General features: G+C 42.1%; 1 protein-coding gene and 1 long non-coding RNA gene across 6 annotated transcripts in view; one reads left to right on the plus strand and one right to left on the minus strand.

The window, feature by feature from the left end:
* The window catches only part of lhx5 (LIM homeobox 5), a 79,262-nt gene that overhangs the window by 20,267 nt on the left and 31,234 nt on the right, over positions 1 to 27,761 (minus strand). For 3 of the 5 annotated variants that reach the window (XM_037753651.1, XM_037753648.1, XM_037753649.1), the window contains exon 3: positions 2,470 to 2,537. The gene's annotated coding sequence lies outside the window, so the exon portion shown is untranslated. Of the gene's footprint in view, positions 1 to 800; positions 1,043 to 2,469; positions 2,538 to 27,761 lie in introns of those variants that run through there. The other 2 variants (XM_037753652.1, XM_037753650.1) reach the window with 1 other exon arrangement.
* LOC119478728 lies at positions 6,287 to 25,402 on the plus strand. The gene is made up of 3 exons (XR_005204489.1): positions 6,287 to 6,451; positions 6,684 to 6,685; positions 25,391 to 25,402. It is a non-coding gene; the product is annotated as an uncharacterized LOC119478728 (long non-coding RNA).

The raw sequence follows: 27,761 nt of genomic DNA on the forward strand, positions 1-27,761 counted from the left end.
TGCTTTTAATTTACAGCAGGATTTCAACAGTATTAACCTGTTATTGCTAAAAACAGTGCTTTACTGTTAATACAAAAGAAAACCTGCTAAAAAAAATTAACTGAACTATAATGCATTCTTAAAAAACATCACTTTACTGCTGATCAACTGTCTAAAGTATCATCAGTAACAGTTTCAAGCAGTATTTTTTTAATTCTGGGACCTGATCTGCACATGTGAGGCAATGCATTTTTATTTTGATCCCTTTTATCTGGCAAACTGATCATTAATTGGACTTTAATAACGCTAGATAGATAGATAGGTAGATGATTATTGTCTCTTAAAGCCAACAGTCGTGTTGTTTATCTGCTCCTCTCTAAATGTTGTCTCTGTTGACCTATAATCGTGTAAAATGAGTCAAATTTCACACCTAATGTCATTGAAATGAATCCTCATTAACATGTGGAAGAGACATGCTGCTCCACTAACGTGAATCTTCGTGTTTGCTTTAAACTGCAAACTAACAAAACGAGTCTGTTGGTAAATATTGAGATGCGATTCGATCGTGAGCTGACCAGCAGGCTCTCTCTCTCTCTCTCTATTGATGAGCTGCAGATAATCCATCCAGCGCATTTCCCTGTAAATAGTAAAGAGCTCCGTGCATGAGAAAAGGCCCTCCTCTGCAGCCTCACTGGGATGCAGCAGTGCTTTTGTCACCAGGCCATTCTAAGGTTGTGTATTATTAGTCCTTGTTCTGCTACTCCCACTCCCTTTATTCACATGCATCTCCTCCCTCACCTGTTCTACAGGTATTTCCTCACCTTCAGCTTGGTGGACTTTCTAGTTTAAGGTCCGATCAGAGGAGCTTCTCTGGGTGGAACCATCTGCAGCTTCTCCTCTTTTATAAAGTCACTCTTGACCCAACATGAAACCTTCCCAAGCTGGCCTCCTCTGTAACAGCTCCATGCATGCATCCATCCTCGGTCCTGGTTGGGATGCAGGTTCAATCAGGAGGCTGTGGACGTGTAACCATAACAACTGCGTTCTGATTGGCTCTCCTGGCAACGGAAATTAACAGGCGCGTCATCTATCTATCTATCTATCTATCTATCTATCTATCAGATAAAAGGTATCAAGATAAAAATGCATTACATTTTGTTTTACATTACAATTAATTTGGCAGATATTTTCTGCCACACATGGGAGCAATTTGCTGTCTCAAAAAGTGTCCTTGTCTTGCTCAAGGACACCTTAACAGGAGAAACTGGTATCAAACCACCAACTTAAAAATAATGGTCAACACCTGAGCTTCATGCACGCCTCTTTCTTTCTTTCTTTCTTTCCCCACAGCCTTGTTTTGTTATTGCAGTGAAGCAAACACGCAATACACTATCTATCTATCTATCTATCTATCTATCTATCTATCTATCTATCTATCTATCTATTGTTATTAATGACAAGTCAGATTAATGATCAGTTTGACAAATAAAAGGGATCAAAATAAAAATGAATTGTATTTGTTTTACATTGCATTAGTTTGGCAGATATTTTTGCATTTTTTGCCACACATAGAGGAGCAAGTTCTTGCTGAAAAAGTGTCCTTGTCTTGCTCAAAGGCACACAGACAGGAGAAGCTGGTATCAAACCACCAACTTTACAAACACCTGAGCTTCATGCATGATTATTTCAATGATATTAGGTGTGAAATTTGACTAATTTTACACAATTATAGGTCGTCTGAAACATTTAGAGAGGAGCAGATAAACAACACAACTGTTAGCTTTAAGGGACAATAATTATCTATCTATTGATCAGTTTTCCAGATAAAAGGTACAAAAATGAAAATGCATTACATTTTTGTTTTACATTACATTCATTTGGCAGATATTTTTCGCAGTTCTTTGCCACACATGGGAGCAATTTCCTGTCTCAAAAAGTGTCCTTGTCTTGCTCAAGGGCACACAGACAGGAGAAACTGGTATCAAACCACCAACTTTACAAATAATGGCCAACACCTGAGCCTCATGCACGCCTCTTTCTTTCTTTCTTTCTTTCTTTACCAGCAGCCTCGTTTTGCTATCTATCTATCTATCTATCTATCTTTATTAATGACAAGTCAATTTAATGATCTGTTTTCCATGTAAAAGGGATCAAAAGACATTTACATTACATTAATTTGGCAGATATTTTTGCATTTATGCCACATACATAGGGCCAATTTGCTTTCTCAGAAGGTGTCCTTGTCTTGCTCAAGGACACATAGCAGGTATCAAACCACCAACATGAGCTTCATGCATGTCTTTCTTTCTTTCTTTGTAATGTCTCCTATTTTTTTGGCATCCTAAAATATGATGTTGATAGAACCATTAGAAGAAGTCTCCACCTCTCAGTTATCATATATACTTAGTGTTTTCCTATCTAAACTACGCCCATGATACCAGGTGTGATTCATCCTCCAGGTAGCCGTGGGTTAACCTGGGTATTACAGACCTTTTGTAGGGAAAAGGCTGAATGAGTTTCCCCCAATTATCCGAGCTCCTAACATAGCCGCCTTTAGCCTGTAAAACAAGGGAGACAAAAAAAGGGGGGGAGGGTGTGGATATAGAGGGAGAAACGGTGGGAAAAAGAGCATGTGAGGCAAATGCGTCTCTTGTTTGAATGTAGCCACACTGTATTGTGCAAAAGAATAAAAAAAGGCCTGTTTGCTCGGCTGTGCACACCGAACAGAGACACGCTCACCTGTGGAGGAAGAGGAGGGAGCTGTCCGTGGTACCGACAGACACGAAGCACCAAGGACAGCAACAGGCTTTTCTCTTTTCCTACAGGAAATCTAACGTTACATGATCACATATTGCTTCTACTCTATTCTGTAGTCTGACACACTGTTGGCTAAACTATGACCTTGACCCTGACACGGTACGTCATCTTCCTATAGGGACAAAATCACTTCTTCACATTCCTCAAAAAACATTTTTTGATGCCGATTCCTTCAAGGACTTCTTTACATCTTTATTTCTCCTTGAGGTTTTTTTCTATATATTAACGTCAGTCTGCAGAGGTTTGTTAGACACTCTTTGATAATTAAAGATGAGTTTTTTCAGGTGGAGCCAAACATGACACATCACGGTACGAGCTGATTATATGTTATATGAACACACTGATTAAACGATAAAAGTGCTTGATTAAATAACAGTGTTTTGCTCATAAAATGGTTGTATTCATTTGATTCACGGCACGTCAAGTCACTTCATTAATGCCCAAATAGACACGTTTTTTGATGCAACCTAAGAGTCTTTTCATAAACTACTAGTGTTGGAACGGTATGAGATTTTCACAGTATGATATTCAGAAAATATCACAGTATAAAGTATTACACTATTATTATGTTTTTATTATTATTATTATCAGGTACAATGAATAAATGGTACTCGGCCGCTTTGCTTTAAAAAAAAAAAACATACGACACCTTGCCCTTATGTGGAATGAATATGATGATTGTTGCACTCAAGTGTTCATTTCTATGTGTAATATATATTGTGGTTAATACAGCCACAGTTTCCTTTTAACAGAAAGATGAACACACTGGTTATGGAGAGATGTATATCTGATAGTCTTTGTGTAATTCAATGAAATGAAATTGACCCTTAAAGGAATGAGAACAGAATTATAAACCTGATAAAAAAAATAATGTAAATATAACGTGCTATATAACTGAAGCATGTTAAGGCTGGCAAATCGTAACAGAGTCTAGATAGATATATAGAGAGATAGTTACTTTTCCATAGTGCAAAACATGTTAGTAAAAAGGCAGTAAGTCTGACTCTCAAAACTGGAAATCTCACAAAATTTCTCGCAATCAAACGTGACTTTAGTGTAAACAAACATGGCGGACGAAGAGCAGGAAGAATTAGCGATGATAAATCAAACAATTCACAAAGAGAAAAATAATGGATGAAGTCATGGAGACATGTTGAATAAACACTCGTGTTGTATCCACAAACCAACAAGTTGGTCCTCGACTTTATGCTTCACGTTTTGCATTAGCTCATGCATTAGCCACGGCCGCCATGACGACGGTGGTGGTTGTCCTTCCTTCTTCAGTGAGCTTGGTTCTCAATCGGCTATCGTTCTTTCCCAATTTGAAATCGGTGCGGCCAGAACTACTCTTAACATACGTCACGCCACAGTAGAATCTGTAGAAGCATCTAAGAATCTGAGCTTTGCTGACGATCATCAGGAGGCGGGAATCGGGCCCGATATAAGCCTCGATTCTTGTGTAGTGTGTGCCTGGTATTAGTTTCCATCTTAGCAGCACTACAGCATGTTAAATGAACTACTAAATGAAATAATAGCATCAGCTGTGAGCTTTTAAAATAACACCCCAAGATTATTAATAATTAATATATACTGTAGGTGCACAGCCAGGCTGCTCTCGTCTGCACCTTTAACTCAAACACACAGTGTTATGTCAGTTTTGTTCAGCAGATGTACACGGTATGATAAATGTCACACTTCATACTGTAGTATACCTCGATGTATTGTTACAACCCTTGACACTTAAGTCAAACATTTCTCGATAAAAATATGAATCCTTTAAATTCTATACGATCTCAAAGTAAAGCTCAAACATTCAAAGCCTGGAATTCATTTGGAGTTTCAACAATTTCAGAGCTCGCTGGTGAATTCCTGCCTCTCTTCTGCCTCCTCACAAACTATTTGAGAGAAGCCTTCACAGCGCTCGGAGGATGGATTGCTGTTATTCAGCACGTTAAATAAAGATCCGAAAGCCTTTGAGCCGAGTTACAGAAGAAGTTTCATAAAGGATTCCAAATCATTCAAGAATAATTTTGATGAATTTTATAAATGGCTTGATATTTATGAATCTACTCTGGAGGATAGAAGCGATGTTAGTACAACCACAACAGTTTACCAGGTGCATCACAATACATGTTTCTCAAGGATCAACATCTGAGCATCGGTCCCCCTTTTCTTTGCTAAGAGGCCTTCATGAAATACCTCCGCAACTGCACATCTCCATCTGTCTCTCAGTAATTTTAACACTGTGAGCAATGTCCACAAACCCTGAACTCTCGGTGTCCCTTCGGTACGAGCTCCTACAGAATCTGCGCACTAAGGATGACAGAAATAAAGGTTAATGTTTGCAGTAATTGAATTTCAAGAAAATATTTTTAAAAACAAGCAAATAGGACCTTCTTTCTGGTGGAGTAGCTCTCTTTTTTGTGGGCGCTGCTGTGCACTGTGAGCTGAAATGAAGGGAAAAGAAGAAATATATAAATGTGAGACACGGAGAAAAGAAATCCACCCCCACCTCCCACCTCCCACCTCCACCTCCACCGCCACCGCTCCCCTCCACCCTGACAGCCTGGACACCTGAGCAGACCGCTTCCTAAACCTCTCCTTCCTGCAGCCGCCATTCCATGCATGCGGTGTCACCCCAACCCCGAAGACGCGCACGCACGCATGCACGCTCGCACACACGTACGCTCAAGACCACCTCCAGGGCCCCTCTTTGGCAGGGCCGGTCCCAAGGGAGAGGTTAGTATGATGGATGTCTGACTGGTAGCCCTCCCTTAGGGCCTCCCTCTCCGTCACCTCTCTGCGCTCTGAATTAAAAGGCCGTTTGTCTCCTCGGAGTCCTCAGCTGTAGAGCGCCGGCCTGCAATTTCACAGCACTCAGAGAGAGAGGGAGACCATTACAGAGGAGGTTGTCAGGGGAGCCATCAGAGCCCGGACACGCCTGAGGGACTCTCTCTTTCCCCTCCATCTTTCCCCGCTGCCGTCTCCCTCTGCTCAGCCCACCAACACCTCTGTCCCACTGGAGGCAGCCAACCAGCGCTCACAAATATATAAATATTCAAGGCCTCGGTTACATTCGAGCATATAAGCGTGCACACATATCACACACACACGTCATTTGTCATTTATAAATCTCTCTGTTGGTGCTCAAATAAATTAGCACATCTATTTATATAAAGGTAGATCAAGACTATGGAGCTTTTCAAAGAAGAAAAAAACACTTTCTCACTCTTGGAAATGAAAACTTGAATCCATAAGAAATAAAGCAAGCACCTAAATAATTCAATACACTCACACACAACATTACATCGTGTGAGCAAACATTAGGTATTGCTATAGTAAGTTTGTCCAACGCGTTCTCATCCCAACTCGTCACATACTGACGCTTTGTCAGACCCCTCTGCGTCACTTTTCGGTCTCCGTTAACACATGCTTAATGTGAATTACACAAAAACACTTGCTTTAGTGTAGGCAACAAAACCACTTAGTCAGATTTAGGAAAAAACAAAATGGTTCGGCTAAAAACTAATATGTTTGTAGTGTAAATGACACTGAACGTTGTCAACACGGGACACAAACTAACAGCTAATTGTAACGTGAAATTGAAACTTAACACACGGGACACGAATAGCGGTCTCCTGGATGAAAGCCCTGTGTTTGTTGGATCCATCCACCTCCCCTCTCGCCCACACGGCGTGTCTCTTTTGCTCTTTACACTACGTCACTACGGCACTTTCTCTGAGCGTTTACTGTTGCTGCAGATGGGTTTACATTGTAGTTAATGGAAAGCCTTGTGCGTTTCATACCGACAACATACCTTGAAGCTGAAGTAGGCGAGATTGATTAAAAAAAGTTATTTTTATAAAACGGTCGCTATATCGTGACAGTAGTACATGAAAAAGGTAACCTGAAAATACTCATGTGCCTCTGTGTTCTCCGGTGCTCCTAACGACATCTGCAAGATTTCACAGACATGAGGAAAACAAGCAGTAAGAGCTGATCTGAGGTCTGCTGTCTTGGCACAGCCAATAGGAACGCTCTCTCAGTGAAATGACCTGTGATTGGTCAAAGTCTCCCATCACGGGCTAAATTTTCTAAAGCCTGAAAACAGAGCCATGAGGAGGTGCAGAAGTCTAGTTATCTCTCAGAACACTTGAATTACAATATGCTGAAAGGTTATTATGGAATTTTTGCCTAGTGATGCCAAAAATATACTTCCTACTGCCACTTTAAGGGTGCCTTGTGCGGCGGTATCAAACGGCGACAGCCGTGAAAGAGCATCAGTATTTGACGCCCTGGGAATGAGAATGGGCTGGTATGTCCTACTGTACTGTTACACTACGCTTTAACGTTCATCGTTATCCTACAGTTGTCTGCTGTTCAGGAAAGATTACATTGGCCCACTTTAAATGATATAACTGGAGTTATTTGTACATTTTTATCATTGTTAACAAATTCCAAGACCAAAACCAACAATGCATTCAGGGTTGAGTATGCTTGGAAGAATTAGTTCATATAATGTGTCATCCTCCTCCTCCTGGCTGTATCCCACGGCCTCCTTGATTTCTCTCCAAGAGCTCTGTGCCTTTTGCGGGTTTTTGTAGTCTCTAAGCGATGAATCGTTTTGGACAGTCTCTCACGTGTAGCTCCACTGATTTCTTTAACGCATTAATCAATCTTTGTGCAGGTTTAAAGCGACAGTGAAGATATCTGCTATCATATGAAACTAGAAAAACCTAAGGAATCCACTGGTATCAACCATGTCATACTAGCTTGTCGCGAAGGAGGCTAAATAACGCTCCAAACTTGCGTTAAATTTTGGCAAGGAAAAACTGGCATGGCCATTTCCAAAGGGGTCCCTTGACCTCTGACCTCCAGATATATGAATGTAAATGGGTTCTATGGCTACCCACGAGTCTCCCCTTTACAGACTTGCCCACTTTATGATAATCACATGCAGTTTGGGGCGAGTCATAGTCAAGTCAGCACACTGACACACTGACAGCTGTTGTTGCCTGTTGGGCTGCAGTTTGCCATGTTATGATTTATGCATATTTTTTATGCTAAATGCAGTACCTGTGAGGGTTTCTGGACAATATCTGTCATTGTTTTGTGTTGTTAATTGATTTACAATAATAAATCTATACATACATTTGCATAAAGCAGCATATTTGTCCTCTCCCATGTTGATAAGAGTATTAAATACTTGATAAATCTCCCTTTAAGGTCTTTTTTAAACAGATAAAAAATGAGATTAATACAGTAGTTTTTAACAAACAAAAAGGAGGAACTAGTGCATTTATCGGGGACTACTTTCAGCGGCGGATTAATCCCAATTTGGTGCTGTAGTGAGTATTAGTGGCAGCAGGACGGTGTGTGTTCATGGTGATGAAGGAACATGTCACCCAGTGACACAGTGAGGCGCGTTGATGTGTTTTAAAGGAGCTCTACGGCACAGAGGAAGAAAGATAGATTAGGGTTTGGATGTTGTTTAGAATTCATACACCTTTATATAAAGAAACCTTCCCTCTGGATGTGTGAAGATTTTTTTCTCAGTTTTTTTTTTAATATTTTGCAGCAACAGTTTTACTCTTTCAAATGTGTCTTGAATTAAAAACAACATTATTTACTTTTATGTGAAGCACTTTTGCTCACCAGGAATCTGCAGTGAAATGAATAAAAGTGTTGTGAATAGAAGGACAGGCAGAACGGGGGGGAAAAAGCTATCATCAAGGAAAACAAACATGGCAGGAGTCTCAAATATAACCCTCTCAAACACGCAGAATAAAGGAGTAATTCAAACAAGCAGATTCACCTTCCACCCTTCGAGCACTAAATCCCACATTATACTTCGCACAAACAAGCGCGTGCAGACAAATAAACACACACTTGATGCTGTATCCTACTGTACACAGCACCTGTGAATAGATAATTGGAGCATTGTTCCGGGGGGAGACGGAGTCACAAGTTGCCGTTCATCAGGTTGGATTTCCTTCCTGCAGTCAACCGCTTGGTAAAGTGGTGTGACTTTATTTGGCGCAGTGTAAAAAGACAGGTGGATGGAGAGTAAAAAGCATGACTGCATGGCTCACACTGTGTTGAGTTCAGCCCCTGTCATTGAGATATAATGAGGGAGATCACCTTTCACTGTGGGCCATCCTAATGAGGTAATGAATGGGGGTGGGCGTTGCACCTTTGCCCTCACCTACTCTATTAATCAGAGTAGGGTCACACACTGCCGCCAGGACCCAGCCTCCCCCATCTGGCAGCACTAATGGACCAAGCGATGGATGGAAGGTGCTTTTAGTTAAAGAGCTCTGGTTAGTAACCAGGAGGAGAGAGGGATGGCATCATTTCCTGGGAAGAAAAACCAGAGGAAATACAAGGGGTGGAGGCAGCTGACTGGGAGAGTGTTTTACACCTCCGAGGGAGTGGGAGTGAGAAGTGTGTGAGGCGTCGACCTCTGCCCTCATCTCGGCCACCTTGAGGAAGGATCAGGAGGGTCAGCCGGATATCTGGACCGCCCATGGCAGCGGGACCAGCCGACTGACAGACATGTAGACTTCTGTATGAACCACAACGAAGGACAGCATCACTGTGTTACATCTCATAGCAAGAAACTGCTCCTGTTGGATACATTCGTCAAAGGAAAAATCATAATCTTCATCATTGTTTAGAGTCTGTGAGGCTGAACTTACGCACAGCTGGCTAAATGCTAACGTCAGCATGCTATAGTGTTGCCAGACGTCCCCTTAAAATAAGAAATCATCCCGTAATTGGAAACTAAAAAGACATGTTGAACTGATAAGGGACGCACTTTGTTCTGTAATTTTGAGAATTCAGTGCAAATCTATCGGAGAGAAATATCCCAGGTTAGACTATTATTAAAACAGGAAGAAGGAAACCCTCCTGATCTGCCATCCCTCAGCCTGTCTGTCATGTTATGCCGCTCATCTCACGGGTCGTGACTCGATTTAAAACCTACGAGTGTAGTCCGCCGGCAAAAAAAGGGGAATGGGAAAATGCAATTCTATTTTATTCTAAGGAATGAGAAATAAGATATATGCTAAAATGTTGTTTTGCACAGCCCAAAGGAAATGCTCGAATGATAATCTGTTACACACGTATTCCTGTCACTCAAAAATACAAAACTCAGGTTTGTGTGTTTGCTTGTCTGAATACATGGGCTTTGGTAAATGTGATGGGTGATAATTCAGACCCGTCATTTTGGACAAAATGAGCATTTTATAGAGCAAATGTTTGGGTTCCTTTTTTCCATTAGAAGATGTTGGCAACCATATCATGCTAATATTCTCACAGGGACAATGCTAACATGCTGATGTTTAGCAGGTACAATGAGTGTGTTCCAATCCACGTACTTCCAGAAGTACACTTCAATGTAGTGCACTTTGTGCACTCTGTACTCACTTGAGTAGTGCGTAAATTTCAGCGGGGTAGGGTCGTCTCAAATCGAATACTCTGCGGCGCACTGACCGGAAATGACGATCGCAACATTTGACCGCGGCTCGCTACCCGCCAAAATATCTTCTGAAAAAAAATGAAAGCAGAGTGGAAATTACGTTTCCAACGTCATTGCCTATGCCTACGATGTGTCCTCCTGTTGGCTGAAAATGCACCGGTATATTTACGTATTGTATTGTTTTATTCTGTTATCTACGTATGTTTGAATAGTGGTTGTGGCTCCGCCCCTTCCGCTACGTAGCCAAGATGGCGACCGTTGAGTGTGGAAAGTGTCCAGCGTTCCACACTCAACGATCTGACTGTTTTGAGTACAACATCTGGGTACTTTGAGTGCACTGCATTTTGCCGTACTTCCCAGTGTGAACGCACTTATGCACTCAAAGTAGTAAGTGTAAGTACAGAAGTACGCGGATTGGAACGCACTCTTAGTTTAGCGTGTCAGCATGCTAATATTCGCTAATTAGCACTAAATACAAAGCAAAGCTGAGGTTGATGGGGATGTCATTAGTTTTGCAGATATTTGGTCATAAACTAAAGTATTGAACAATGAAAATGTTTGACCTGATGGTGACGCTAGATTAAAAGTCAGGGGATCACCAAAGTCAGTAGGATTCATCCCGTAGGGGGACATTAATGTCTGAACAACATGACATGCAGAGGGAAAGAGAAAAACATGAAAAAGCTTAGAGAAAGTCAGAGAACAAAATATTAAGGAATGCAGAGTAGTTACAAGAATGGAAAAATAATCTACGAATTAAACAGCAGCAGCATATTATTAAGGCTAGAATTTTAGATTAAATGTTTGAACTCATTTTATGATCTTTTGTTTTTACTCAAACAATATTTCAGCTTAAAGGGACTGTTTGTAACTTTCTAAGCGTATAAATGTACCGGGTCGGGATACATACGCGCTCGCATATGCGCGCTCGCGTGTGGTCGGCTTCCCCGCTCCTCTGCCTGCTTACCTTTACTCACACAGCCCGCGCGTTCTCGCGTACTCGCTCCACCTCCAGACGTGAATGTGCGCTCACTCCACACTGCAGAAGAGTTAGTTTAGCTCTGAGAATATCTAGTGAATGTACAGTGGACGTTTGTGCAGAAATAAATGCTGCAGCTCCTCCAGACCAACAGAGGTTTCCCGTGTCTTGGGAAGTGACGGGGCTCTACAGAGAGAAACGTTATCGTCTCGTTACCGACCGGTTGCCGGTGTCTCCCTGTTCACTCCGGCTGCGGGCGGAGGGAGACAAGTTTCTCGCTGCAGAGCCCCGTTGCCTCAGCCTGCGCTGAGGCAGGAGACGCAAACACAGTATCAGCAGTGATTCATGGAGAGACCTTGGTCTGGTCAGCTAACATTACTGCCAAGCAGCTGAAATATAGAGTGATATTGTGGTTTTAGCTGACGTGTGTCGCCTCACTGTGTTGAGCGATGCTCGTTCATGTGTATTTAGAGCGAGCAAGCACGAGCCCGACGCTGACTTTCGTTGATTTCACGGCCACAGGTGTCGCTGTTAAGAAGCATTTCTGAAAGTTACAAATAGTCCCTTTAATTCATTGAATTTTCATCACTTTTCATTAAGTTCCTCCAACTATGTTTGACGACTGATTCCTTGCCTTCAGTAGAGTTAACTAAAAGGATGTATGGATGTTGTTTGGCTTAAACAGAAATATCTGAATACATATTTTGCATTGTTGACTTTCAAATTTGATAAACAAATAGATGCTTTTGTTACGTCATCTTTTTACCATCAAGGTCAAACACATTTTCTCTTTTAGAGATTTCGAGGACAATAATTCATGCTGTTAGTTCTTCTTGCCTGGATAATTGCATAACGCACTTTATATCTGGGAGTCAGTCAGACGCCTTCAGCTGGTGAGGATGCACGTCTACTAACAAAATAAATAAAAATCATGCCTTATTACTCCAATTTTAACGTCACCCACCCTTTTTTCTCTGGCTCTCGAAACGTCAATATGTGTTTGTGTCATTTGTCAACTTCTGCCTTTTTCCTTTTTCCTGTGTAAAGCAGTAGTTTTTAAACTGTGCTATATAAATAAACTGACTTGACTTACTCACAGGCATGATTAGTTTTAATGCTAAAGGAGTGTGCCGACAAAGTGTCACATCAACCAGAGAGTTACAGCAAAAGAGGGTGTCGAGTGAAGTTTAAAACAATATAACTTGTTTCTAATTCAATTCTGCAATATAATTTCACTGTAGGCATGTTGGTGAAGACATTCTTAAATGAAAAAAAAACACAGCAAACTATTATATACATAACTATTAAAGTGTAAAGAAGAGTTTTTCTAAAAAACGGTCCAAAAGTTAAGCATATTTTCAAACGGATTTATCACATCTGTCAACAAAGACAAATCTATTCCGAGGTTGTTCCCTTCAGCTGAATGCCAGAAATGTTAAATGCTGCTGGCTTTTCACTAAAAAAAAAATATAACTGGGAAAGAATTAAATTACTTTTCCATCACTGCAGATATTTAAATTATTTAGACGTGTGTTTGCTATATGCTTTGCTTTTTAAGGCTCAATGGGCTGCAAGCCAGCTGGATTACTGTCGGTTACACGGACGAAATGATGATTACATAACTCCTGCTACAAGATGTAAACAAACACCATAGAAATTATTTTATGATGCTAATCAAATGATCAGATGCATTTGTATTGTCCCAGCCATTCTCTCTCTCTCTCTCTCTCTCTATATATATATATGTACTGTATATATATATACCCCACTCTTGCATTGGTCAGCTGTGTGCAGACGCAGAGGGTGAATTGGACTCGACTCAGCAGCACGACAAAGTGGGCAAAAAAGGGGGGGATGGAGGGAGGCGTAGGAGGAGGAGGAGGAGGAGGAGGAGGTAATCTCGGCTATGTATGTGCTCTCAGCATCCCGTCCTCCCCTGGCTAACCGCACCGGCGGCCACTTGAATTAGCAGCAGAGGATTATGGGCAGAGAGCCTCATTAATCTGGGCAACAAACAGTGGCCAGTGTGAATATTTGCACCCAGAAATTGAAAAGATTAAGTCCTATTTGACAATGACTGGCAGGCTCTGCGCTGCAAGAGGCTACTGTTAAATATTCATATCCTGGACTCCTCCTCTGTCTCTGTCTGCTGTGTGTTTGGGTGCTAAATGGAAGTGCAAAGACAATAAGTGAAGTTCTGGGATTTTTGTCATTTATTATGAGGAATCAAGCCTATATAAATTGACTAATTTTTAATAGCAAATTTGCAAAACAAGCAAATAAAAATCTATTCATCATAAGAAATTAAGTGTTATTTAAAAGGTGCAGTTTGTAGGATTTGGCGGCAACTAGTGGCGAGGTTGCAGATTGCAACCAACTGAAACTTCTTCCGTGTGCCGAGCGTGTAGGAGATCTACGGTGGCCGATGTGAAAACATGAAAACGCAAAATGGTCCTATCTAGAGCCAGTGTTTGGTTTGTCCATTCTGGGCTACAGTAGAAACATGGCAGTCGGCTCCGTGAAGAGGACCCGCTCTATGTACAGAGTTTATTTCACAACAATGACCCGCTAGCTATACATTATCCCGCTTATTACACGGCTACTTACTTAAGAAATCAATCATTTGACACAAAAACGGTCCACCAGAGTTCGAGATCAGAGCTGCGCCCATAGCAACGGTCTGTTATACATAGCAACGGTCTGCTATAAAGAAATAACAGACCGTAGAACGGCGTGATTGACCAATCAGAATCGAGTCTTCAACAAAGCCGTGTAATAAATAGATAGAAACGGCTCATTCTAAGGTAAAGAAAACACGATTCTTATTTTCAGGTGATTATACTGTAATGAAAACATTTATTTCTGCCAATAGATCTCCTTAAATACTACACACTGGACCTTTAAATCAATAATTTCCTATTTCTGACCAGCAAAAGGAGGATCTAGGATTGTTGTAAGGATATACAGACAAAGCCTCCTCTCTTAAAAACACCCATTAGTGACTAGAAAAGGAGTCAGGGTCTGCTGTGACATCCCATCGCTGCGCCTGCCTCGTCAGCCTGGCAGGAGATTCCCTCCTGCAAACGCTCAGCAAATACACCTGCTATTCATTTCCTACAAGGCAGAGGAGGCTCGCCAGACCTGACAAAGCTATTTACCCACCTCCAGCCCAGCCTGTGCAGACGCTATCGCTAATGTTTTCCCTTCTGCAGGAGATCAATATGTTTGGAAGCAGACAAACAACCCTCGCTCTGCCAGGCAGGCTCTTCCCGTTTAGCGGGCCACCACTGGGGGCCCTGACAGCAGATGTACACAAGCGAATCAACAAGCAGCGCTTCTCCAGAGTCAACACTGGACACAATCAACAGCGCAGGATATACAGTGCTAAGAATTAACACCACGGCCCATATGTGCCATACCAAGGATCAACACTCGTGTGCCAAGTTATGGCTGCTTCCAGAAAACAAACCACAGAAGGAATATTGATTTAGGCACGAGCAGGCAGAATTATCAGTGAAACGTAGAGCTGCTGGAGTGAAGCTTTGTTGTGACGGAGCTGCACGGCGAGGCGTCATGGAGAGTCTGGAGACGCATTCAACTTTGCTTCAGATAAAACAGTGATATGAGCTTCAGTCAACAACAGCAACCAGACCAGACTATACAAACAGAGAGAGGAGACTAAACCAACATCAAGGTCCTCAATCGTCTCCTCTGGATGCACCCTCATGCTCTCTATGACCTCCTCTCCTCTCCTCTTGACTCCCCTCCTCATTTCCTCTGCTCTTGTTTCCTCTCCTTGTTTCATCTCTTCTCATTTCCTTTTGTTTCCACTCCACTTGGTTTTTCTCCTTTTGCCTCCTTTCCTCTACTCTCCTTGTGTCCTCTCTACTCCTTTCCTCTCCTCGTTTCCTCTACTCTCTTTTCGTTTCCCCTCTACTCTATTCCTCTCCCTTTGTTTCCCCTTCTTCCCTCTCCTCTCTTTGTTTCCTCTCCTCTCCTTTCGTTTCCACTTGTCTTGTCTTGTCTCCTCTCCTCTTGGTTCCTTTCCTCTCCTTTCTTATCCTCTCGTTTCCTCTCCTCCCGCCTCTCTTCTCCTCGCATTTCCTTTCCTTGTTTCCTCTCCTCTACATTTCCTACTCTTGTTTCTTAATCTCCTCTACTATCTTGTTTCCTCTCCACTCCTCTGGGTCTTCTCGTTTCTCTTCCTCTCATTTCCTCATCTCTCGTTTCCTCTCCTATCCTCTCATTTCCTCTCCTACCGCCTTTTTTCTCCTCTCTTTTCCTTTCCTCCTCTCATTTCCACTCGTTTCCTCTCCTGCTCCCTTGTTTCCTTTCTACTTCTTTCCTATGCTCTTCTCTTGTTTCCTCTCTACTTGTTTCCTATGCTCTTCTCTTGTTTCCTCTCTACTTTTTTCCTCTCCTCTCATTTTGTTTACTCTCCTTTTCACTTGTTTCCTCTCTACTTGTTTCCTCTCCATTCATTTTGTTTCCTCGTTTCCTAATCTCCTCTACTATCGTCGCTTGTTTCCTCTCCTCTTATTTCCCCTGGCCCTTCTCGTTTCTCCTCCTCTAGTTTCCTCTCCTCTATTCTCCTTTCCTCTCCTCGTCACCTCTCCTCTATTGTCCTTTCCTCTCCTCGTTCCCTCTCCTCTTGCTTCCTCTCTTTTTCCACATTGAACAAACTATAGAAATACATCATCACCAGAATATAGAGGAAAGCCATGCTTTCATTTGATTGTCATTTGTGGTACTTTACAGTGGGGAATCTGAGGTAAGAGGGTACATGAGGAGGAAGCTACTAATGTGTGTGCATGTGTGTGTGTGTGTGCATGTGTGTATGTGTGTGTGTGTGTGTGTGTGCTGTAGCTCCACAGAGATGTAGAGAAAGAAACGTGAACGGGGAGAGTCAATGTGCATTTGAATGTTCCTTTTGACGTGAAGCAGCTGTGTGCAAATGTGTGTGCGCACATGCAGAAGGTGGTCATGGGGCTGGTTTCTGTGTGTGTGTGTGTGTGTGTGTGTGTGGCAGGGTGAGTGTGTTAAATTGTTCTGTGTTGTGGAGATAACACCGGATCCCTATCAGCTGCATCAGGGGGCTTAAGACCCCGATGGGCGTGAGGGGAGAATGAATTTTCCTCACTACTCTGCATATTACAGGATTACACTGCACCTTTAGATATGCTTGGGCTGAGCCTATCTCTGCCTTATGGCTATACGCATGTAGATTATTGAAATAGACTGTCACACAGTGAATGAATTGAAGCAACACCACAGGGACTGCACCGGGTCCTGAAATGAAATACGCACGAAGTGAGATAACCGTGATAGGATTTGGGTTTTTGACATTGTTCGGACAGAATAGTTGCTTATAATCCCGGCATGTGGCCACAAATATGTGTCAGCGCTTTCTCTATTTATGAAAAGACACATTTCTGCAATAAAATGTTTTTATGAGAAGCTGAACTGCAGCAGAGCAGCTGCAAAGAAATCAGTGGCTCTTCATTTTCGGGGCCCCCTCGAGGCCCAGACACACTAAGCCGACGCCAAAGAACAATGAAGGCGATGAAGGCCGACTGTTGCGTCGCCCCAAGTAGAGGATGTGTAGGTAGAGGATGTGTAGGTAGAGGATGTGTAGTAGAGGATGTGTAGGTAGAGAATGTGTAGGTAAAGGATAGGTAGGTAGAGAATGCGTTCATAGAAGATGTGTAGGATGTGCAGGTAGAGGATGTGTAGGTTGAGGATGTGTAGTAGAGGATGCGTAGGTAGAGGATGTGTAGGATGTGCAGGTAGAGGATGTGTAGGATGTGCAGGTAGAGGATGTGTTCGTAGAAGATGTGTAGGATGTGCAGGTAGAGGATACGTAGGTAGAGGATGCGTCAGTAGAGGATGTGTTGGTAGAGGATGTGTAGGATGTGTAGGATGTGCAGGTAGAGGATGTGTAGGATGTGCAGGTAGAGGATGTGTAGGATGTGCAGGTAGAGGATACGTAGGTAGAGGATGCGTCGGTAGAGGATGTGAAGGTACAGGATGTGTTCGTAAAGATGTGTAGGATGTCTAGGTAGAGGATGTGTTAGTAGAAGATGTGTAGGATGTGCAGGTAGAGGATGTGTAGGATGTGCAGATAGAGGATGTGTTAGTAGAGGATTTGTAGTAGAGGATGTGTAGGATGTGCAGGTAGAGGATGTGCAGGTAGAGGATTTGTAGTAGAGGATGTGTAGGATGTGCAGGTAGAGGATGTGTAGTAGAGGATGTGTAGGATGTGCAGGTAGAGGATGTGTAGTAGAGGATGTGTAGGATGTGCAGGTAGAGGATGTGTAGGATGTGCAGATAGAGGATGTGTTAGTAGAGGATTTGTAGTAGAGGATGTGTAGGATGTGCAGGTAGAGGATGTGCAGGTAGAGGATTTGTAGTAGAGGATGTGTAGGATGTGCAGGTAGAGGATGTGTAGTAGAGGATGTGTAGGATGTGCAGGTAGAGGATGTGTAGTAGAGGATGTGTAGGATGTGCAGGTAGAGGATTTGTAGTAGAGGATGTGTAGGATGTGCAGGTAGAGGATGTGTAGTAGAGGATGTGTAGGATGTGCAGGTAGAGGATGTGTAGTAAAGGATGTGAAGAACAGACTGGCCTCTGGGCTTGATGGCGGACAAGGTGGGGGAACACAGAGAGCAAGGAGGGGCCATCTTCTTCTTCTTCTTCTCTTTCTCTCTTCAACGCCTCCTTCGCTCAGCCCCGTCTCCCCCTCCCCGCAGTCTCTGGCTAATTACTCCTTTTTTCAAATGCAAAGCAGCGGCAGAAAGTGAGATGATTTCTCGGCGGCCGCTTTAGGGAAGAAGCGAGGAGAGCGGAGAGAAAGAAAGCCACGGCGAGAAAAAGAGGAGCGAGAAGAGACGAGAGACGCTGAATGGAAGAAAGAGGTGACTTTCTTTCCTCGGCTGGCGGGGACCTTTGAAGTTGGGCAAGATGGAGAGGGGAGGGGGGGTCTCTCTGAGAGGGGACGGAGGTAAGAAAAAAGCGAGGGAAGATCGTGTTAACGAGATGGCCTCTAAAGACGAATTAAATGGTGGGAGAAAAGAAACACGATCAGGCCTGGCCCTACTTATAGACTCCTCACAGACTCACTCTTTTCAGCGCCGCAGAGGTGTTCCAAAGCCTGAATTCCTTAGCTCAGCTCTTTAAAAGGCTTGGAGTGTGGGGTGTGTGAGTGAGGGGCTGCGTTGGGGGCAATAGGATGTGTGTATGAGTGCAAATGTGTGTGCGCGAGGGTCACCCGTCCTTTAGTCACACATCCCGGCCCCTCAATGGGGAGGTCAGGGACTTACACACCGATGGAGGGTCAGAAGTAGCAGGGATTACACGTCTGCTCTAAGCCCCCCAGATCCTAGTGTTTTCACTCCCTCTCGCTGTTTGTTGTTTTGTGGCGGAGCAGACGAAGGAAAGAAAAGGAGACGGTCGGGGGAATTAGTGTAAAGCTCGGGAGATGAATGGGCATCTTATTCGCACCTCTTGTTGGCTGTTTTTCAAACAGCCCTCCCATTCCTTGTCGCAGTGAAAGCACGTTAGGGTTGCCTTTGTGCGGACAAAAGGAGACTCCCCTCCTGGCTTTCATGCTCCTGGTGGAGCAACAAGAGGATTTGGCCCGCCGTGCAGCGCACAGAGCTGCTCCAGCTTTGATTGGACATCGGCAGGAGAGAGCTCTGCCTCTCTTTCTTGATTAATCAAGTGATTCCAGTGCTCTCAATAACACCTTCTTTTTTTTTTTACACACTCTTTCTGTGTCTCAATAATCCTCCTCCTCCCCCCCAAACACTCCGCCCCTACAACCTACGTCTGTCTTTTTCCTCCCGACACTATTTTATCAGATTCTTTTTTTTATGTGACTTTGTGCTAATCTGATGTGTGGGTGTTTTTATTTCTCTCTGCTTATCACCGCTGACACATGAAAACATTAGCGGGACTAATTTAGAGCTGACCAAGAGTTGACCCAACGTATCATTCAAATAACAAGTGCCTTCAACTGTCTGATTTTAGATTTTATTATAAATAGACCTGTGTTTTTGTCTCTGTAAACCAGATTATGAGATTCTCATTTGAGCGTTTTTTAAATACTCTTCAGCTCATGCATTATTCCGCTCTTGTATATATATGATTTATACGCATCGAAATGTAGTCACACTCCAAAGATTATTCTTTTATTATTTCTGACGCTGCATCAGACTATCGAGCACATCGAGTTCAATTCAATTAAATTCATTTAAGTTCAGTTCCAATTCATTTCGAAGGCCAACGCGCACCATCAGCTATCATCTGCTGGTGTGAATAGTGTACAGAATAAAACAGGAAGGGCTGAGCACTTGAAGATCCGAATTATTTTTTATCATTATTAAGTGGGTGAGTGGTCATTGTGCTTGATCCACTTGAGCTGCGGCTCTGGCAGAGCAGAGAATATATGTGAATGTATAGAAAAGGATATGTTAAATGTACTGTCTGCTGCTTAACGTAGCGTGATTATGATTATTCTTTGAAGCAGACACGCTGCATTTGAGTGTATTTACAAACTGATAAAAGGTTTCAGTGTTTTTTCAACACTTTAAATGTTTATTTAATGTTGCAGTATTTCTTATTATCAACAAATAAAGGAAATACACTTGGACCTAAGCTGTTTCCTAGCAACGCAATTTCAATGACAGTATATTTTACCACTCTGAAGCTGCTGGAGGTTGAGTGCCTTGCTTAAGGAAAATTAAATTGTATTAAAGGGTCCGTTCACCCGACTTCAAACTACTTTTAACCGACGAAATAGTCCCAATAAATACTGCTGACATCATGTTTAATGAGTAATGGGGACCCTGATACCAACTGACATCCAGACACAAACGTACGACCCCGCTCTGCTCAAGAGTTCAAGAAAAATATTGTAATATTTTACAGGAAGAGAGGGATTCTTATACAAAAATTAGGACTGTCAATCGATTTTTTTCTGGTCAAAACGTACCTTAAAGGGAGATTTATCAAGTATTTAATACTCTTATCAACATGGGAGTGGACAAATATGCTGCTTTATGCAAATGTATGTATATATTTATTATTTGAAATCAATTAACAACACAAAACAATGACAGATATTGTCCAGAAACCTTCACAGATACTGCATTTAGCATAAAACAATATGCTCCAATCATAACATGGCAAACTGCAGCCCAACAGGCAACAACAGCTGTCAGTGTGTCAGTGTGCTGACTTGACTATGACTTGGCCCAAACTGCATGTGATTATCATAAAGTGGGCATGTCTGTAAAGGGGAGACTCGTGGGTACCCAGAGAACCCATTTTTATTCACACATCTGGAGGTCAGAGGTCAAGGGACGCATTTGAAAATGGCCATGACAGTTTTTCCTCGCCAAAAAGTGTAAGTTTAGAGCGTTATTTAGCCTCTTTCACGACAAACTAGTATGACATGGCTGATACCGATGGATTCCTTAGGTTTTGTAGTTTCATATGATACCAGTATCTTTACTCCAGCTTTAAAACTGAGCCCGCGACGAGGTAAAAAATCACAAGTTAATCACAAATAATTAGCTTTTATTGCGTTATTATTGCGTTAACTTTGACAGCCCTCGTTTTAAGACCTTCATTATTTCAGTTTTGTGCTGATATGTTGCACATTTCTATCTCAATGTGTGGCCAGGTAGCATCCTAACATAGAGAAGATGCACATAATGCACAGACAGTGGGAGGATGAGGGGGTTAAAGAGGCCCAGCAGCTCATCTTCGCCCTGGGGCCTCATTGTCTGTTAATTCCGGTCCTGCCAATTTATCTGAAACAAGCTCTCTGTGCTAAATTAAAGAATTATTTTTATTTTTATATATGAACATATAAATGTCTATGAAGAGACAAACCTGGCAGGCAGATATATCCGTGATCTATTTTGGATTTATTTTTTTCATAAAAAGAATCTTTCTTTCTTTAGAGGAGCGAAAACAAAGCCGATAAGATGAGATCAGATAAAGCAACACATTGTTTCTCCCATTTGAAAGATAAATACTTGTGATAGTGATCTGCAAATTCAACAAAATGTAACTCACGCACAGTTATTCAGCTGCCTTGTTAACAGTTTCTCCATCTTACCTGAGCTTCTGTATCCCTCATCGTGTAGAAACTGAACAACCGGTTCTGCTAGATATCACTTTCCACTTCTACATCCAAAATTTATTTACCTTATCAGCTCAGCAGCTTTGTATCTAGTGGGGGGGGATTCAGTGAGTAGATGGGTGGCTGTTATAGATGCTACAAAGACAAGAGAAAAACAGAGAGAGAGAAGGGGGGGTGAGAAGTGGTGATAAACAGAGTTGGGTGGGGGGTGCCTTGCAACGATAAATCAAGTTCCAGACTAATCTATTTAGCATGCTCTCACCATTATCCTGTCAGTGAAACAGCTAATTAATTAACTGATTCCACAATGAAGAGGTTTTGAATGAGCCCATTTAGATAATTACTACAAGGAGCCGATCGGGCCAGTCATTTACAACTGTCACACCGGTTCCAGCATTGGCAGCTGCCCCTCACTCTGGCCCCGGCCTTCGCCGCCACAAATACTCGCCGTATACGGGGCGACAACAACAACGCCACCGAGGTTGACAGATCTGAGCAGAGCGACAGAAAACATGAGCCAATTCTTTTGTTCTTTTGGTGTTTCTATTCCAGTAGACGGCATCTTCTCAACACATAAATGCATGTTTATTAAACATTCCTACATACCTCTGCTCTTTAATGACCTGGCACTTATATATATATAAAGCAGATTAAAGGCTTTTACACACCGGGGGGCTTGACAATTAAATGACATGAAAATGCTAAATACTCGCCTGCAATTAATTATATGTCTTTTATTGTGAAAGGAAAGAAGTGAAGGAGTGGATCTGGTCTGCGCTGCCTTTGTCAAGGTTGAAAGGAGTGATACAGTTTGTCGTCTCGGTTTGGACTACGGAGCTTCCGTGTTGTTTTGAATATGTCCGTTCTACACAATGTGATTGGCAGTATTTGTTTTAAAGCGCTGACCAGAAGTGGCAACTGTGAATCTCGTTTTATTTAATACGATGACAATAAAGCTATCTATCTATCTGCACAACGTGATTGGTTGATGCCTGTATTTGTGGTGCGAAAGTTCAGAAAAATCGACCTTGTTCCAGAAAAAAATGATGCTGCTTTTTCGCCGTGTAATATTATGTGTGAAAGTATTCATGACAAAAACAACAGTTCGAAATAATATATTGACGTGCGAATTAAAGCTGAAGTTGGCGAGATTGGAGCAAATATGATATGATATGAAAGTTATTTTTATAAAAGTCGCTATATCGTGACAGTAGTACATGAAACGGGTAACTTGAAAATAATCATGTGCCTCTGTGTCCTCCGGTGCTCTTAACAGCATCTGCAAGATTTCACAGACCGAAGGAAAACAAGCAGTCAGAGCTGACCTGAGGTCTGCTGTCCAGCTGCCGTCTATGAGAGCCGGCTGTCAATCACTCGCGCACTCCGACCAAACGGTCAAACTAGGCAGTGCTGATCAAATCCCGAAAAAAAAACACAACTTTATGGAACATATTTTTAACAATAGCAAACACACACAAAAAATATTTTTGCCATTTATGAAATTTTTTATAATAATTGATTTAATTTTTTTATGATTTATTTGATAGGGTTAGATGCAATATACAGACAGACTGAAAACAGCTAACTGATGCTTTTATAGATGATGTGATTCATTCATATTATTCAGCGTAGCCTGCTATATTTGGTAAATTGACTGCATTTATAAAGCACCTTTCTACCTTACTGGACAAAACACTTTACAATTTGCCTCTCATTCACCCCAAGCGGAAACCTCCGGTGCTGAAAAATGAAACCAACGCAAAGTGCTAAAAACTGTAGTTCCTCAAACGGCCACTTGAGGCTCCAAAAGTGAGTCAATCTCCATAGACCTTCATGTTAAAATGCCCAACTTTACAGCAGAAACAAACATGTTTACAGCCTGGTACAAAAAACTGTTTTGGTCTCTATATTTAATTTTCCCCGTTCATGTAAACTGTACGGTGGTGAATTTTTATATAACTCACCCGTTAACATTATATTGAGGCTTAAAGTTCGGCATAATGACAGCATGGCCGCTTTGAGTGACAGGTGGGTGACGTACCAGGTCGCTAGCTGCTACCTGTCTGCTCCACCACCGCTCCACCTCTTTGCCCATTTCTTTGGATTAGTCGGGAATTAAGCTGTGTCGTCACTGCCAAAATTACTCATACCTCATACAGTAGTAACAGAACAATGTCATCATGAGGCCAAACAGGAAAACACAACATTACCGCTATGTAACACACATCTATTACATACTCTACCTCTACCACCCTATAAACTTTAATGACTGAATGAAATGAATGAGTACGACAGGGTGTAATAAAGACCTGAGGTATGCATCTAAGGGTTAAAAGAGTCCAGTTCATGCTGTCTTTAGGGGACAAGATATCAGTATAAAAACAGGTAAAGATAAATTATACCTTGTGTCTTTGAACTTATTTTACCAGAAATGTTGCCGTTGAATAAATTGACAATTGTACATTTTGTCTGCAGATAACGGGGGAATGCACAGTGCACACACCAACACGTTTGGGATTAGTGATGAGCAAAAAGATAATGAGCAAAAACACAAAAGACGCATAATGACATTTTCCTCCTGCAAACGATGGCTGTGGTAATTATCGGCATCATTGGCTGCAAAGTTAATAAAAAGCTGTTGGAATCTTGTTTTAGGTAAATTTCATTTCTGAACGTGCTGGTTGGAGCCTCATGTGGATTGTCTGATTTGAAAATAGTATAAATAAAAATAATATCCTTGTTCAACTTAAGTGACGCTGATAATATCTGATTGGTATTTTCAAAATAAAAGCTGCTGCCAGCCACTCGGGACTGGACCTGTCCTGTATGCTGAAGCTTTAAACCAGTTTGAGAGACACATCCATGAGTTTCAAGGCTTATCTGACACCAAAACACTGCACAGCGGTTTATTAGGACATGAGGGAGGATTTTACAACTCTGGAAAGTTTGCACGATGACAATCATTTCATCCTCTATCCATAAACTGTATTTAAGAAGTGGACGTAGTCAACGTGACGTCACCCATTGGTTTGTGGACTGTCGTTTTGAAGCATCAAGTTCAGCATTCTGGCTGTCGCTATCTTGGTCTTTTGCAACCAGATATTTGATAGGAAGTTCAACAGGTCATAATTCCCTCTCTATTATCTATTTTATATTTCTTCTTGACAAAAAATACATTTTACAAAATAACATTTAGCAGCCGGTAAGCAGCACAGTCCTGCACGAAGCTAACAGCTAGCATTAACTAGCTCTCGTCCAGCTGATTTCAACCCGGATTTGTTGTTCGCAAGGTAGCATTATCAGGGTCAATAGTGAGTTAGTTTAGCTCTGAGAATATCTAGTGAATATCTAGAAATAAATGCTGCAGCTTCACCAGACAAACAGAGGTTTCCCGTGTCTTGTGAAGTGATGGGACTCTGCAGAGAGAAACCTTGTCGTCTCGTTACCGACCGGGTGCCGGTGTCTCCCTGTTCCCTCCGGCTGCGGTCGGAGTAGGACGAGTTTCTCGCTGCGGAGCCCCGCAGCTGAAGCCTGCGCTGAGGCAGGAGAAGCAAACACAGTATCAGCACTGATTCATGGAGAGACCTTCATCTGGTCAGCTAACATTTCTGCCAAGCAGCTGAAATATAGAGTGATATTGTGCTTTTAGCTGACGTGTGTCTCCTCACTGTTTTGAGCGATGCTCGTTCATGTCTATGTAGAGCGAGCAATCGACCTTCGTTGATTTCACGGCCACAGGTGTCGCTGTTAACAAGCATTTCTGAAAGTTACAAATAGTCCCTTTAAATGTTTGCTACATAAAAATGTATTCGGCAAAGGCGTTTCGTTTCAATACAGATTTCCTAATGCAATACTTCAAAATGTGCATAACAATAAGTGACTGGAAACAAAACTCTGCTAAGTGTTGATGCCTCTCAGAAGGAGTAAACATGCCTCTAACTGGATTGTTGTATTTACAGAGCTGCACCACGATACCTCAGGTAAGTCTTCCTTCGTTTCCTTTTAACCTATAAATAAATCTGTGAGTTTAACGCTCCGTGCACTCTCACCTCAGAGTCACGCAGAAGAGGTGTAACACTTTGTGTAGCAGTGTTTGACCTAAGACTTTCCACATGCTGATATTTTGTACAGTCCAAACCTCTTCTCGTGTAAAAAATAAAAAACACAGAGCAAGAGAACAGCACTTGATGTAAGAGGCTCCGCGCTAAAAAAGAAAGCCATGACACCTCTAATCCAAGAGGGTCGGATCTGAAGTATTTAGGAATTAAATAAATAAAAATAAACAGCCGTCGTGGGAGGAGGTTAATTAGCTTTGCGACAAAGGATACCAATACTTAAAGCTACTATCTTTCCAAATAAACAATTACTTGATCAGTTTGCTTTTCATAGTTGTGAGCGCTCAGCGGCTCATTACTACTGCGGCTTATATTTAGAAGCTTTTCAGCTCATCTTCAAACAGAGTTGGTGTAGTTGTATTTGACCTCTTTGTATCCTGTTCCTCATAAAGAACATGTGTGTATTTTCTCATTAAGGCTGAGAGAATCAGAATAAGTGTAAAGAATTACTTTGTATACCGAAAACTTGGAGGGAAAACAACTTTTAAAAGCTTAATAAGTCTTTAAATCGTCAAAAATAGTTTATCGCGAACAATCACAAATTAATCGCACATTTTTTATCTGTTCAAAATGTACCTTAAAAGGGAGATTTCTCAAGTATTTAACACTCTTATCAACATGGGAGTGGACAAATATGCTGGCTTTATGCAAATGTATGTATATATTTATTACTGGAAATCAATTAACAATACAAAACAATGACACATATTCAGTCAGAGGTCAAGGGACACCTTTGAAAATGGCCATGACAGTTTTTCCTCGCCAAAATTCAGTGTAAGTTTGGAGCGTTATTTAGCCTCCTTCACGGCAAGCTAGTATGACATGGTTGGTGCCAATGGATTCATTAGGTTGTCTAGTTTCATATGATACCAGTATACTTCTCTAACTTTAAAACTGAGCCCGCTACAACCTGAAAATCACAAGTTGTGTTAATATGTTAAAGAAATTAGTGGCGTTAAAATGAATTTGTGTTAACGCGTTATCATCGCTTAAACTTTGACAGCCCTAGTTTAAATGAATAATCCTAAAAATCCTCTGATTCCAGCTTCTTAAATGTGAATATTTTCTGGTTTCTTTACTCCTCTATGACAGTAAACTGAATATCTTTGAGTTGTGGACAAAACAAGACATTTGAGGACGTCATCTTGGACTTTGGGAAACACTGATTGATCAACATTTTTCACCATTTTCTGACTTTTTATAGACAAAACAACTAATCGATTAATTGAAAAAATAATCTACAGATTAATCGACAATGAAATAATTAGTTAGTTGCAGCCCTAAACTATATGTCAGCTGTGTAATTGCTTCATTGAACCCGCTGCGTGTGACTGAATGAACCGTCAGCCTGCTGTGATCATGTGAGATGATGAGGGGCACCACAGCTCTACACCCACGGGTCACTGTGGTCGCGTCACCTCTTCACACACTCACACACTCACACTGTCCGGTCCTGTTCATAGTGTGGGAAAGCCCACGCTAAATCCAGACCAGCACTCTGAGCACAATGCCCCAAAAGGTGGTTATCTCATTGCCTGAGTCACTGATCAGGGTTTTGTCTTGTCACCTTTTTTTCACTCCAGCAGCAGCAGACGGCTCAATCCACTCCATCAGATCAGAGCTCTTCTCTCCACATCTCCCCTTTTTCTTTTGCTTTCTCTCAATAAAAGGTCAATCCCACATCAATACGCAAGGCTCCTTTCACCGTGTCTATTCCCAGAGGTGGCCTCATTACCCCGGGGTGTTTTGTTTGTTTGTTCCTCGGTTAAAGAAGCTGAATTGAGCAGCCGGCAGGGGTGGACCGCAGGGAGAGGACGAGGAGGAGGAGGAGGGGGGGGTGAAGACGTGGTTTTAGAGAGGGGACGAGGAGCAGAGGACACGGGGGGGTCTGAAGGGGACAGATCCTCCATCACAGGGTGGGAGGTCATGGGAGGTCGGTGCTGATGACTGCATCAGTGATGATGATGATGACAACTGTGATCATTTACATGATGATGATGATATATGTTGTGTGTTACGACACATTATGGCAGCAGAGTTATTCATATCAGCATTTTGACACCCAGCTGAGCGATCCCTTTTCCACATGCAGGTAAACTGTCTGACCAATCACAGGTGTTCGGTTGTTGTGATTACCCAGGCCCGTTCGCACGGAAAGGCGTATGAGTGCCACGATAATACGCAAGGCATTTAGCGTTTAGGCTTTCGGCGTGTTATTTGTACGCTATGTAGTCTGTACTG

Source organism: Sebastes umbrosus, chromosome 19 (genome assembly GCF_015220745.1).
Source record: "Sebastes umbrosus isolate fSebUmb1 chromosome 19, fSebUmb1.pri, whole genome shotgun sequence".
Lineage (NCBI taxonomy): Eukaryota > Metazoa > Chordata > Actinopteri > Perciformes > Sebastidae > Sebastes > Sebastes umbrosus.